Genomic DNA, 13,808 nt, shown 5'->3' on the forward strand with positions numbered 1-13,808 from the left:
CTATTCTATTCTAATTCTATTCTATTCTATTTCTATTCTATTCTAATTCTATTCTATTCCATATTCCTATTCTATTCTAATTCTATTCTATTCTATTTCTATTCTATTCTAATTCTATTCTATTCCATATTCCTATTCTATTCTAATTCTCTTCTATTTTATTCTATTCTATTCTTCTATTCTATTCCATATTTCTATTCTATTCTATTCTAATTCTCTTCTATTTTATTCTATTCTATTCTTCTATTCTATTCCATATTCCTGTTCTATTCTATTATACTTCTAATTCTAATTCTAATTCTCTTCTCTTCCATATTCCTATTCTATTCCTCCTCTTCTATTGTTCTCTTCTATTTTCTATTCTGTTATTCTATTCTTATTCTATTCTTCTATTCTATCTTTTCTATTCTGTTCTATTCTATTCTTCTATTCTAATATTCTATTCCATATTCCTATTCTATTCTAATTCTCTTCTCTTCTCTTCTTCTATTCTATTCCATATTCCTATTCTATTCTACTTCTAATTCTAATTCTCTTCTATTCTTCTACTCTATTCCTATTCTATTCTATTCCTCTTCTCTTCTATTGTTCTCTTCTATTTTCTATTCTGTTATTCTGTTCTTCTATTCTATCTATTCTATTCTATTCTACTCTATTCTACTCTATTCTACTCTATTCTACTCTATTCTACTCTATTCTACTCTATTCTAAATACTGAAGTGTCCCTTGGACTTCATCCACATTGACAAAACTCCCCATCAGAATCAGGATAGAGCTGGAAGGGACCTTGGAGGTCTTCTAGTCCAGCCCCTTGCTCAAGCAGGAGAACCTATCCCATTTCAGACAAGCGACTGTCCAGTCTCTTCTTTAAAAAAAAACTCCAGTGATGAAGCACCCACGATTGCTGAAGGTAAGCTGTTCCACAATTGCCCTTTACTAAAGTTTCTCCTTAATTCTAGGTTGCTTCTCTCCTTGATTAGTTTCCATCCATTGCTTCTTGTCCTGCCCTCAGGTGCCTTGGAGAGTAGCTTGACTCCCTCTTCTTTGTGGCAGCCCCTGAGATATTGGAAGGAAGGAAGGTGGGAGGGAAGGAAGGTGGGAAGGAAGAAGGAAGGAAGAAGGAAGGAGAGAAGGAAGGATCTCTCCTTGATTAGTTTCCATCCATTGCTTCTTGTCCTGCCCTCTGGTGCTTTGGAGAGTAGCTTGACTCCCTCTTCTTTGGGGCAGCCCCTCAAATACTGGGAGACTGCTATCATGTCCCCCCCCCCCCCACATCCTTCTTTTCTCCAGACTAGCCAAACCCATATCCTGCAGCCGTTCTTCACATGTTTTGGCCTCCAGGCCTTTGAGCCTCTTAGTTGCTCTGCTCTCAACTTTTTCCAAAGTCTCAACACCCTTTTTTGCAGTGCGGTGACCAAAACTGGATGCAGGGGTCTAGCTGTGGCCTTACTAAGGCTTTACAAAGCGGTACTAACACTTCACGTGATTTTGACTCCATGCTTCTATTTATACAACCAAGGATCGTATTCGCTTTTTTTGGCTGCCGCCGTACACATCTGGCTCACATTTCATCAGCCAGTTGCAAAAGGCAGCAGCTCGACTCAGAATAACTGGCAATTTACACGGAGGCTTTAAATCCCATCCAACGTCCCATATCTGCTTCTCCCACGTCCTTGAGAAGGACTCGAGGAGGGGTGGATAAAAATGCTAAATCCAGCCCGAACATCTGGCTGACCAAGAAGAAGTCCACAGCTGACAAGATTTGTCCTTCTGGAAAACCGAGGGGGGGGGGAAACTCGCACGTGAATCCCCTCCCAAAAATAGGAATTAGTGCAACGTGGATTTCAACCATTGGATGGATGTCTCCCACTTCATCCGGTTTGGGCGGGGAGTTTGCCGAAAGGATGAAAAGTTTTTGCAAAAGGAATGAATGAAAAAAAAACAGACCCAAAGATGGATAAGAGATATCGATATATAATAACTATACACTCTAACAGCTGTCTTTGCACAAAATTGAAAAGAAAAAATTACCCCTCCTGGTGAAATGGTAATTCGGAAGATACTCAAATGTGCTGAAATGGACAGGATGACCATGGAGTTAAAAGAAAGAGAAGAATCAAACTATTATAAAATTTGGAGTAGATTGTACAAGTGGCTAGAGAATAAAAGCCAACAAGAGAAATCAAAGTGTTAAGAATTACTGATTATAAATATGTATGTGTTTAACTTTCATTTCATTTTCATTTCATTTCATTTATTATATTTATATGCCGCCCTTTTCCCCCTTCTGAGTATATGTATTATAAACTTTCTATCACAATACAATTACTACATTTAGTATTAGAACTGTTAAAATTTACAATAAGGCAACAATCGAAGAATGAACTAAATAGCAAAATATACAGGCTGATACGAGAAGCTGTAAAATTATATCATAGTCTCATGTTTTTTTAGTGTTTTTCATCTGTTTGTAGTTGTTTCTGTATTTTTTCTTGTTTTATTTCTTTTTTCCCCCCTTTCTCGTTGTGCTTTTTTTAAACTTGAAAATGTTTAATCAAAACTGTTTTCCAAAAAGGAATGAAAAAATGTAGAACATGCACGTTGGCAGAGTTCTGGAAGTATGTTTCTTTCCTATAACGTAACGGATATCCTACTTGATCCCCCCCAATTCTGGGTGACTCACCCCAAAATTAAACCATCTCACAAATATTGTAAACCATTAGGACGGCTTCATAAGTCGGTGCTCACAGATCCTATAAAGATTTAAGATTAAGATTAAGATTTAGTTTATTTGTTATGTATAGTGGTAGTATAGTCTTTATGGTCATCGTACATCATGTAGACAACGAAATTGGTTATCAAAATCCTCCCATCCTGAGTACCATTGTCTGACACTCAAAATTTGTGGAGCCATCGAAGTCTTGGAGGGGGGAGGCTGTCAGATGGAAGAATACACTCCTTCCCAGCCCATCATGCAGGCATGGTCCTCGACTTATGACGACAATTGGGCCCCAAATTTCCATTGCTAAGCAAAGCAGTTTTTAAATGAGCTTTTTTTTGCCACAACTGTTAAACGAATTGCTGCAGTTACTAAGGGAGGAAGGAAAAAAAAAGAAAAAAGAGAAAGAAAGAAAGATGAAAAGAAAGAGCAAGGAAAGAAAGGGAGGGGGAAGGAAGGAAGGAAAGAAAAGGAGGGAAGAAGGAAAGAGAGAAGTGGAGGAGGAGTGGGGGAGAAACGAAGGAAAGGAAGTGAAAGAAAAAAGGAAACAAAGAGAGAGAGAGAGAGAAAGGAAAGAAAGAAAAAAGAAAGTTTATTAAGAGAATTGTGCCCAATTTTACGACTGTTTCTGTCACATTTTTTAAACAAATTGCTGCAGTTGTTAAGTGAGGGAGAGAAAGGGAGGAAGAAAGGAAAGAAGTAAAAGAAAAAGGAAAGGAAGGAAGAAGGAAGTGAAAGAAAGGAAGGAAGAAGGAAGTGAAAGGAAGGAGGGAAGGAAGGTTTAGAAAGTAGTGCTTCATTTAATGACTGTTTTTACCGTGCTTGCTAAACCTGTCTAAGGCGGGACTGGAACTCCCAGTCTCCTGGTGAGAGGCCCAAAGTCACCCAGCCAGGTTTCATGCCTAAAGAGAACTAGAACTCCCAGCCTCCTTGTTTCTAGCCTGGCGCCTGAATCACCCGACCGAAATGGCATCCGCTTTGTCATTTCATCCGGTGCATAAAGTAACCAGGATGGTGCAGGGTTGATAAGGGAGGAGAGCCATTTCCAAAAAAAATCTCAGTTCTGTTGTCGCTTCCCCTCCATCATCTCGGATTAAAGGCTTGTTGTTCAGGGCTTGTGCTAAATTACATCAAGGAAACTGAGCAAATTTTACATTTTCCCTGAATTTTCATCTCTCCTCTTCTGGATTTCTTCTCTGCTCAGATCCCTCCAAAGCTTCCCAGATTTTTGGAAGGGCGAGAGTTAAGGGAAACGGGATCTCCGGAGAAAAGCCAGAATTGGTGGGTGGGAAGCCCAGCCGCCACCATCTGAGCTGGAAAAACCACATTGGTTGTTCCTCCTTTTTCTCCCCACGGCTCAAGCCAATCCTGTCCGGCGCAGAAGGCCGGAAAATGGGGAATTTTCTGGAAAGCATAAGAGCGAAAATCCTTTTCGTCGGCTACAGAACCAAAAATGACGTGTGAAAAGTGAAGGGGGGTACCAGGGACCGCTAAGATGGGTTTTGAGTTCACTGAGGACTAGTGTCTTGCGTAGGCTTGCTGGGTTTTCGTAGGGTTCAAAGCCCTTCTATGGACGTTCTCTGACTTCCCAGAATTCCCCACCCAGCGTAAATCTTAAATTTCTCAAGTTTGGATACTTTAAACTGGGTAGACTTCAATTCCCAGAATTATTTATAGGAGGAAAATATCTGGACCAAATGTAATTTCTAATGTTGGAGCTGGAGCCCTCTTGTGGAGTACTGTGAAGCTGTTACCATGGCAACTCCACTGCGCTATACAGCGGAAGACATTTTATGGCAGTGCAGTAGAAACCGTTTTAAGGCACAACAAGCTGTATCTTAACAGATCACACACCCCAAGGGGTTTTAGGCTTGTCTTACACCCCACAGTCTTTCTTTCCAGAGAGTAAGCCATCTGTGTATCAAGTTTGGTTGAAATTGCTCGAGGCATTCCAGAGTTATGCTGGAACACACACCCACAGAGCGAGAGAGAGAGAGAGAGAGAGAGAGAGAGAGAGAGAGAGAAATAGATGCAAAGAGAGATAAATAGAAATATATATATAGATAGAGAGAGAGAGAAATAGATAGATAGATAGAAAGAGAGAGAAATAGATAGAAATGGAGAGAGAGAAATAGAGAGAAATAGAGAGAAATATAGATAGATAGATAGATAGATAGATAGATAGATAGACAGATGAGAGAGAGATAAATAGATAGAAAGAGAGAGAGAGAAATAGAGAAATAAATATCTATATCTATATCTATCTATCTATATAGATAGATAGAGAGACAGACAGACAGACAGACAGACAGACAGACAGAGACAGAGAGACACAGAAAGACAGACAGAGAGACAGACAGACAGAGACAGAGAGAGAGAGTGAGAGAGTAGATAGATAGATAGATAGATAGATAGATAGATAGATAGATAGATAGATGATAGATAGATAGATGATAGATAGAGATAGAGATAGATAGATGATAGAGATAGATATAGAGATAGATAGATAGATAGATGATAGATAGATAGATAGATAGATAGATAGATAGACAGATAGATGATAGACAGATAAATAGATAGATAGATAGAGATAGATAGATAGATGATAGATAGATAGATAGATGATAGATAGATAGATGATAGATAGATGATAGATAGATAGATAGATGATAGAGAGATAGAGATAGAGATAGATAGATAGATGATAGAGATAGATAGATAGATAGATGATAGATAGATAGATAGATAGATAGATAGATAGATAGATAGATAGATAGATAGATAGATAGATAGATAGATAGATGAGAGAGAGAAAGAGGGAGAGAGAGAGAGAGAGATTTAAGTGCTGAACGGGGCCCAGAGTCACATTGGGGGAGATGCTGGGGGGGGGGGATTCTACAAATAGGAAACTTAAATAACTCAATGCCACTTGAAAAGAAAAAGAGGTCCATTATCAGCCTTGAGCCTTTAAGATGCCTGAAGCAGCCACCGTCTCTCTCTCCAAATTCCTGCTGCAATTCCTTGCAATCCGAGGGAGGACAGGCGTGGTTTGCCACGGGGCGTGTTTCCCGCCGTCCCCCTGCCACGCTGGAAAGGCTGCATCCTGCCAAGGAGGCCTGGAAGGAAATTGGGGGGGGGGCAGGGCAAGAAACATCTCCTCTTAATGACAGGGAGGGGCTGCCAAACAATCCTCGCCTTTTTTTAGCAGGGAGAGAGAGAAAAGATTCCGTCCCTGGCAGGAGAGACGCGGCCGACAGTTTCTCCCATTAGGACAATCTCTTTTGTGTGATTGACAACTCCGGGAGTGTCCCTTGACCCAGGGACACTCTGACCGTCCGTCGCAAGCAGGAATCCGTTGCCAAGCATCTGAATTTTGATCATGGGGCGGTGGAGATGCTTGCTGCAACGGTCGTAATTGCGGAACGTTATCATCTTTTTCAGTGCCGTTGTAACTTGAAACAGTCACTAAGAGAACCGTTGAAAGTTGAGGACTGTGTGTCCTGTACAAGTGGTTGGTTTCATATTACTCTCTCTCTCTCCTTCTTCCTCTCTCTCTCTCTCTCTCCTCCCTATCTCTCCTCCCTCTCTCCTCCTTCTCTTTCCCCCTCTCCTTTCTTTTCTCTCTTTCTCTCCTCCCTCTCTCTCTTTCTCACTCCTCCCTCTCTTCTCTCTCCCCCTCTCTTCTTTCTTTCTTTTCTCTCTCTCTCCTTCTCCCTCCCTCTTTTCTCTCCTCCTTCTCCCTCCCTCTCTCTCTTTCTCTCTCCTCCCTCTCTTCTCTCTCCCCCGCTCTTCTTTCTTTCTTTTCTCTCTCTCTCCTTCTCCCTCCCTCTTTTCTCTCCTCCTTCTCCCTCTTTCCTCCTTCTCTCTCCCCCGCTCTTCTTTTCTCTCTCTCTCCTTCTCCCTCCCTCTCTCTTCTCTCTCCCCCTTCTCTGTCCCCCTCTCTTCTTTCTTTTTTCTCTCTCTCCTTCTCCCTCTCCCTCTCTTCTCTCTATCTCTCTCTCCTCCCCCCTCTCTTCTCTCTCTTTCTCTCTCCTCCCTCTTTCTCTTCTCCTTCTCCCTCCCTCCTCCTTCTCTGTCCCCTCTCTCTCCTTGCCCTCTCTTCCTTCTTCCTTTCTGTGTCTCTCCCCTCTCTCTTCCCTTTCTCTTCTTTCTCTCTCCTCCCCCTCTTCTCTCTCTCTCCCTCTCTTCTTTCTTTTCTTCTCTCTCTCCATCTCCCTCTTTCTCCTTTCTCTCTCTCCTCCCTCTCTCTTCTCTCTCTCCTCCTCTCCCCCTCTCCTTCTCCCTCTTCTTTCTTTCTTTTTCCTCTCTGTCCCCTCCCTCTCTTTCTCTCTCCTCCCTCTCTCTTCTCTCTCCTCCTCCCTCTCTCCTTCTCTCTCCTTTCTTTCTTTTTTCTCTCTCTCCTTCTCCCTCTCCCTCTCTTCTCTATCTCTCTCACCTCCTCTCTCTTCTTTCTTTTTCCTCTCTCTTATGTCTCTCTCCTTCTCCCTCTCATCTCCCTCCTCCTTCTCTCTCCCCTCTCTCTCGGTCTTACCTTTCTTTTTCTCTCTCTCTCCTCACTGTCTCTTCTTTCTTTCTCCTCCCTCCCTCTTCTCTCTCCTTCTCTCGCCCCCTCTCTTCTTTCTTTCTTTTTCTCTCTCTCTCCTTCTCCCTCTTTCTCCATTCTTTCCCTTTCTCCTCCCTCCCTCTCTCTCTTCTCTCTCCTCCTCTCCCCCTCTCCTTCTCCCTCTCTCTTCTTTCTTTTTCTCCCTCTCTTCTCTCTCTCCCTCTCTCTCCTTTTCCCTCTCTCTTCTTTCTTTCTTCTCTCTCTCTTCCCTCTCTCACCTCCTTCTCTCTTTCTGTATGTTTGTGTGTAAGAGTGCAAGTTACATTTTCGGCATATCCCAAACAAGATGTAGAGATTTCCAGAACATTCAAGAAATCAGTATGATGCAACTCTATTAAAAAGTTTCAGGATGACTCCTTCCTAGAGAAAACCCAGATGTTCCACATCCTAGCCAGCTGTTAAGGACTCCTCCCTGAAATTTGCCTCCCCCCTTTCTGATTTGCAGTTTGAAAGCTGGGCAGGTTGCCACCCTGGGCTTTGATTCAGCTCTTTCAAAGTTACGATTAAAACTTGCACTGAGCTTTAGAAGGGAAAGATAGACTAGAAAATTCCAAGTGATTTCCCCCCTTGTTCTCTGGCTTTCTTTAAAAAAAAAAAATTATTTTAGTAACTGCATTAAAATAAAAATGCCCAAGAGGAAATACAATATAAATGAGAAAAAATATTCATTCATTTGAGTTTATTGGACTTTATTTATTAAAAACATTGATATGGCCACCAAACTCACTCATGGTGACTCTTATGTGGCTTGCAAAAGTAACGCCCCCCCCAAAAAAACACCCAATAACCCCCCTAGCCCCCCCCCTCCGCTGAATTCAATCAAACCAACCGCTTGATAGGAGGAAATAGAGTTGGAAGGGACCTTGGAGGTCTTCTAGTCCAATTCCCTGCTCAACCAGGAGATCCTATACCATTCCAGACAAGTGACTGTCTAATCCCTTCTTAAAAACCTCCAGTGTTGGAGCAATCACAACTTCTGGAGGCAAGTTTGTTCCACTGGTTAATTTTTCTCACCGTCAGGAAATTCCTCCTTAGTTCTAGGTTGCTTCTCTCCTTGCTTAGTTTCCATCCATTGCTTCTTGTCCTGCCTTCAGGGGCTTTGGAGAACAGAATAACAGACTTGGAAGGGACCTTGGAGGTCTTCTAGTCCAACCCCCTGCTCGAGCAGGAAACCCGGCTTATACCATTCTGGCTAACATGGCTGGGCATCTTATTATAAGCAAAACTTTCCAACTTATCCAAAATTTCTGTTCTTACTTAACAAATCAAGCAAAAGCTAATATATTAAAGCCTTAAGTTAACCTAGCAGTTCGAAAGCAGGTCAAAAATGCAAGTAGAAAAATAGGAGCCACCTTTGGTGGGAAGGGAATAGCGTTCCGTGCGCCTTCGGCGTTGAGTCATGCCGGCCACATGACCACGGAGACGTCTTCGGACAGCGCTGGCTCTTCGGCTTTGAAACAGAGATGAGCAGCGCCCCCTAGAGTCGAGAACGACTAGCACATAGGTGCAAGGGGAACCTTAAAAGTTTGGATGCAGAAGAAGCCTCAATATAGAATTAAACCACTAATGCAAGTCTTTTCCAATGTGCTGGAAGAAACTATTTTGGTCCCCAAAATTCTATTTTTAAGTTATTTTTAAGTTTAAGCTAAGTAGCGCCCCCTAGTGGACAATTGAGGCACGGGCACCACGGTGGAAATCTTCGTGAAAATGCAGATTTAAGCACTATTTTGGCAGCTCTTAAAATAGCCTTTCCCAACCCCACCACGTTAACATGCCTGCAGGAGCCAGGAAGGGTTTTAAAACCGCAAAGGTGTCCCTGGCCAGGCTGAACTTCCAGTTACAGGAGTAGTCTACCTCTGCATAGCAGATTGACAGGCAATTGGGGAGATGCCAGGGTTCCAATGTGAATCCTGACATCTGGCTGAGGAATTCTGGGAGTTGAAGTCCATCTGGGGTTTCTGAGATTGCTAATCTAAAGCACAGACTTGCATCTACCAGCAGGTGGCGATCAAGGACAGGTTTAATTCTCCATTTTTAGACTATAGTAGAATAAACTTGGAAGTTTATAAGGCTTGGAAGGGACCCTGGAGGTCTTCTAGCCCAACCCCTGCTCAGGGAGTTGCTTTATCCACGCTGCACCTTTCTCCAGCAGCAACCCAGATGGGCATAGGACAGAGAAAAACAAATCCCCGTTTGAGAATTTAACAAATTAAATGGAGTCGGAAGGGATTTTGTAGGGTCATCTAATCCATTTTACACCATCGTTTGCCATTTGGGAATGGAGACTAGCAAATTCAGCACATATTTTGGAAAATGTAACCGTGTGTTCTTCCGTACAGCTAGTCCTCGACTTATAAACCTTCATTTAGTGACCGTCCCAAATTACAGGAGCACCGAGAAAATTGGTTTAGGATCAGTTTTCTCACTTAACGACCGTTGCAGCATTCCTGTAGTCACGGGGACAAGGTTTGGGTGTTTGGCAATTGGCTCCTATTTATGACGAGTGTCCCAGGGTCAAGTGATCCCCTTTTGCGACCTTCGGATGACCAAAGACAACAGGGGAGCCAGATTCACTTAACGGCCGTGGTTACTAACTTAACCACTGCAAGAGATTCCAGGGTTAAAAGTGTGAAAAATGGTCGTCGGTCACTTTTTTTTTTTTAGGCTGTCGTAACTTTGAGTTGGCTACTCTAGACAAATGGTTCTAAGTGGAGCTAGTCCTCAACTTACGACCAGAACAGAGCCCAACATTTCTGTGAGTCATTGATTACGTGACTTTTGTTCTGTTTTACCATCTTCCTTGCCGTGGTCGTTAAGCGGATCACTGCGGTGGATGAGTCGGTCACACACGGTTGTTAAGCGAATCCGTCTTCTTCGTGGACGTTGCTTGTCGAAAAGGGGATCACGTGACCTGGGGACACAGTAACGGTTGTAAGTTAGGGACCAAGCATCTTGAATTTTGATTGCGTGAGCCTGAGGATGCTACAGGGGTCGTAAGCGTGGAAAACTTCCTTTTTGGGTGGCGTTGTGACTCCGAACGAATGGTTGTAAGTCAAGGACCAACCTGTCTTGTGTTAAGTCGTGTGTGTGGGGAGGGGGTGGCCCTTCCCCCCCCCCCCCCGCTCGCACCTGCTGCCCCATTTGGCCGAAGGTGAGATATGAATCATGGCAGGTTCTCCTCCTTGGGGCCTGGTGTGGTTTTGCCGTCACAACCCATCCACAGGGATATATTTCTGCTCATTAAATGAATTATAATCCCGTGTTTACGGCAGGACTTCGCGCAACGGGAGGGAGGGAAAGAGGAAGGAAATGACACAGCCTGCAGGAATTAAAGAGGCTTTTTCAGGGCTGTTCATTTTCTCTCTCTCTCTCCCTGTATCCTGATTTAACCCCTGGTGAAGCTCCCTTCAAACCCCGTTAAATCGCCTTTTTCCCCCCTTCCTGTCCTTATTTATCACTTTTCTTTCTTGTCTTTTTTTTTTAAGGTCTCTCCGTTCGAGATGTATGGGTAGTCCTCGACTTACGACCACAATGGAAGCGGACGTTTAGGTTGCTAGGCGAGACGTTGGTTCTGCCCCGTTTTACGAACTCCCCCGCCACCACCGTTGGTAAGTGAATCACGGCAGCGGTTAAGTTGGGAACATGGTGGTTGAGTGAATCCGGCTTCCCCGTGGACTTGGCGTGTCAGGAGGTCGCGAAAAGGGATCCCGTGACCTCGGGACACGGCCACCGTCATAAATATGAGTCCGTTCCCAAACGTCTGATTTTTGATCAGGTGACCGTGGAGATGCTGTAATGGTCGTAAGTGTGGAAAACGGTCATAAGTCACTTTTTTCCAGTGCCATGGAACTTTGGTCACCAAACAAAGTGTTGTAAGTTGAGGACTACCTGTAGTAAGCTAGGAAATGTGGTTGCACTAGCATCTGTTCACAATCCGTTTTAATTTGTGATATAACAGATGGTCCTCAATGTATGACGACTCCTGGGACCAGACTTTCTGTTGCTAAGCAAGGCAGTTGCTAAAATGAGATAAACCTGATTTTATGACCTTTTTGCCATGATTGTTAAGCAAATCACCGCAGTTGTTAACTGAATCACATAGTCATTAAGCGAATCGCTGCAGTTGTTAAGCGAATCACATGGTTGTTAAGCGAATCACATGGTTGTTAAGTGAATCACATGTTCGTTGAGTGAATCTCTGCAGTTGTTAATCAAATCACAGAGTTGTTAAAAGAGAAGTGCACAGAAGTGCACAGTCATTCAGCGAATGCAGTTGTTAAGTGAATCACATGCTTCTTAAGCATATAGCTGCAATTGTTAAGCGAATCACATGGTTGTTAAGTGAATCACATAGTTGTTAAGCAAACCACTGCAGTTGTTAAATGAATCACATGGCTAAGCGAATCACATGGTCGTTAAGTGAATCACTGGAGTTGTTAAGTGAATCACATGCTTCTTAAGCATATAACTGCAATCGTTAAGTGAATCACACGGTTGTTAAGTGAATCATACGGTTGCTAAGTGAATTGCATGGTCGTTAAGTGAATCACATGGCCGTTAAGTGAATCACATGGGCGTTAAGTGAATCACATGGGCGTTAAGCAAATCACATGGGCGTTAAGTGAAACACATGGGCGTTAAGTGAATCATTGCAGTTGTTAAGTGAATCAAATGATCGCTAAGCGAATCGGCTTCCCATTCTGTTTGGGGTTGGGCTAGATGATCTACAAGATCCCTTCCAACTCTGCATCTGTATCTGCTTGTCAGAAGCCAGTTAGGAAGGTCAGTAAGGGTGATTTACTGGGAAGCCGGAAGCCTTGTAAATACATGACAGTTGTCAATCACCCGAATTTTGATCAGTTGACTGGGGGGGACCCTGCAGCCGTCGTAAGCACGAGGATCAGTTGTCAGTCACAATTTCAGCTTCAGTCGCGAAACAAAAGGACGAATATCAAGGACTGTCTGCATGGCAATGCTGTCTAGGTGAGATCCTATGTTTCCAATGTCTTTTTGTGCAACTGAAAAGGGATTGGAAACAAACAAACAAACAAAAGATTTATCTGGATGGATTAAATTCTTTAAAAACCGTCTCAGAAAATCGGATTTGCAGGTTTTGGCTGGGCCGGAAGTTGCATTCGCGCCTCCCATTTAGCTGTCTTAAATCTACCTAAAATCTGCATTCAAACGAAGAACTGCACCAAGGTTCGTTTCCTTTGCGCCCTGAGCCCAAATTCTGATTCTGAGTGATGTCCTGAAGACGTCAAGCTGGATGTGGCTGGTACATCAATGCTCTTCTCCTGTGGGTGGTGAATCCATTTCCCCTACAGGATGTTGCTTCCGCCTGTCTGTGGCCCAGAGCATCATCCCTCAAGCGGAACAACGGCGAAAGAGACGCACGGATATTTTAAGCACCTTTTCCCACTCGCAAATTAAACAACGGGAGATAATACTTGTGGCTCGGGGTTGAGCTGTGGGGCCCTGGCTCCCCTCTGAGCTCTCTTTTGCTTTCTTGCAGGCGCTTCGGGACCCTACTAGGGAACATCATCAGGGCAGAAGGGAGGCCGGGTCGCAGGGAGGAGGAGGAAGAGAACTGTGGGGTCCTTGGTGCCCTCTGAGCATGGTTGTTGAGGCTCTCTGTTCTTTTCTCGCGGGCGTTTCGTGGCCCAACTAGGGGATATCATCAGAGCTGGAAAGGAGTGGGGTTTGCAGGAAGGAGGAGGAGAAGGAGGAAGGGGGGAGGAGGAAGAGGAGGAGGAGAAGGAAGAGGAGAAAGGAGGAGGAGTGCGTGTTGCGTGTTGTATGCTCAGCTCCTGACAGTTGCAAAAGAGCCAGGAGTGGAAAGCACAATGTGCTTTTCACATGAATGAATCACATTGGTGCTGGATCTGTTCTTCCCCTTTTCCTTTCCTTTCCTCTCTCCCTCTTTTTCTCCTTCCTTCCTTTCCTTTTCTCTCTACTTCTTTTTCTCTTCCCTTCCTCATTTTTTCCTTTTGTTTTCTTCTCTATCTCTTTTTCTTCCTTCATTTCCTTTCTACCTCTTTTTCTCTTCCCTCTCTCCCTCATTCATTTCTTTTCTTTCCTCTCTACCTCTTTTTCTCCTTCTTTCCTTTCCTTTCTGCCTCTTTTTCTCTTCCCTCCCTCATTCATTCCTTTTCTTTCCTCTCTACCTCTTTTTCTCCTTCCTTCCTTTCCTTTGCTTTCTACCTCTTTTTCTCTTCCCTCTCTCCCTCATTCATTCCTTTTCTTTCCTCTCTATCTCTTTTTCTCTTCCCTCCCTCATTTTTCCTTTCCTTTCTTCTCTACCTCTTTTTCTCCTTCCTTCCTTCCTTCCTTCCTTTCATTTCCTTTCTACTTCTTTTTCTCCTCCCTCCCTCATTCTTTCCTTTCTTTTCCTCTCTACCTCATTTTTCCTTCCTTCCCTTCCTCCCTTTCCCTTTCTTCTTTCCTTTTCTTTCCTTCCCCTTCCCCATCCCCTTCCTCCTCCTC

The sequence above is a fragment of the Thamnophis elegans genome, chromosome 6, assembly GCF_009769535.1.
Source record: "Thamnophis elegans isolate rThaEle1 chromosome 6, rThaEle1.pri, whole genome shotgun sequence".
Taxonomy (NCBI): Eukaryota; Metazoa; Chordata; class Lepidosauria; order Squamata; family Colubridae; genus Thamnophis; species Thamnophis elegans.